Here is a 1431-nt window from a genome sequence, read left to right as displayed (position 1 = left end):
GATGTCTTACGGCAGGAAAAGAATAACAGCAACATCTAGGATTTTTAGTTTCAAATAAAACTTTTTATAAAGGACATGTTAGAAATAAGTATAAACACACCAGCTATTCAGACAATAAGATTTTAAAGTCTTTATAATAAATGCCCCAGGGTTCTACTGACATAAAGAGTTGCTATTCTCATCCCCATCTTTCTTCTGTTCCTCTTGGGCAACCGTGTATCAACTGTGAACACAGCAAGTAACACCTGTGTCCAGTTTTTTAACTTAAAAACACACAGGACACATTGTCACAGTTTTCTTAAGGCATGTGGAATCGGTACCTCAAGAGTGGTACATGTGGTACTTTACATGGGTTGAGTTTACTATTTCATTTAGCAACCTCTTCACCTGCACACGACCCATAGCAGAGTTGGCATACCACAGCCTGAAGGCTGAATCTAGCCAAGCAGCCTGTGTTTATTAGTCCTTGAGCTAAAATGGTCTGTATGTTTTTATAGGGTCATGAAATATAAATGAAAGGAAGAAAATGAAACAGAGAACAGATATGACCCAGAAATCTTCAAATAGTTACTTTGTGACACTTTACGGATAAAACTTTGCCAGCCCCTCCTTGGTCTGTGCAACGAAATCTGAGTTACCCGTCTTGGCTTTGGGGTCCCTCTCAAGGGAGCTCAGTATATTTCTCTAGCTTTCTCCCCTCCCCTCTGTACATCCTCTGTGTCTGGGTGGCCACTGACCAGAGCAGCTTCCCCAGGACTCGAAGAAGAAGAAGGGGGGAGGAGGAGGAGGAGGAGGAGGAAGAGTACAAGAGGGGTGTTGAGTGGGCACCTCGCAGGCCCACCCTGGACCCCCGTCTGCCCAGCCCTTGTGAGCGCCTCTTCTCCCAAACGCAGCCAGTGCAGAGGGCTGGGACGTCACCGTTCTTTCTTTCACTCTTTCTGCGATTGGTTACACCGACTAGTGGTTCCCACTCTGGCAGATTCGCACATGAACGTAACATGCTTCGACCATTTCGGCCCCATCTCCCCCTTGGCCTCCCGCTCCCAGCCTCACATTGCACAGAAGGCATCTTGCTTATATCTGCCCTCGTGGCTTCTTCAGCTGCCTTTTTTGAATTTGTATTTTTATTCACGCATTCTTGCAGTACATCGTGATCGCACGCGCTGTGGGGAGTTGGCGCCCACACTTAACACATCTGAGTTCTTTTTCCTCCCCTAATCCTCTCTCCCTTCCCCCTCCAGCCATCTCTTGGTCCCTTTTTCACGTGCAAAAGCTCTATTTTCCCGTTTCCTCTTATCTGTCATTTACTTTGCTCTTTGTTCATACTTTGAGTTGTACCTGTTGCCTTAAGATCTTTAACACTTCGTACTCCATTTAGAAAAGAATTCACCTGGCTTTGTGGCGGGAGCGGGGGGGGGGGGGGGGGGGGTG

The sequence above is a fragment of the Fukomys damarensis genome, unplaced genomic scaffold (genome assembly GCF_012274545.1).
Source record: "Fukomys damarensis isolate Sample0158 unplaced genomic scaffold, DMR_v1.0_HiC HiC_scaffold_25, whole genome shotgun sequence".
NCBI lineage: Eukaryota > Metazoa > Chordata > Mammalia > Rodentia > Bathyergidae > Fukomys > Fukomys damarensis.
This window is presented reverse-complemented; position numbering follows the sequence as displayed.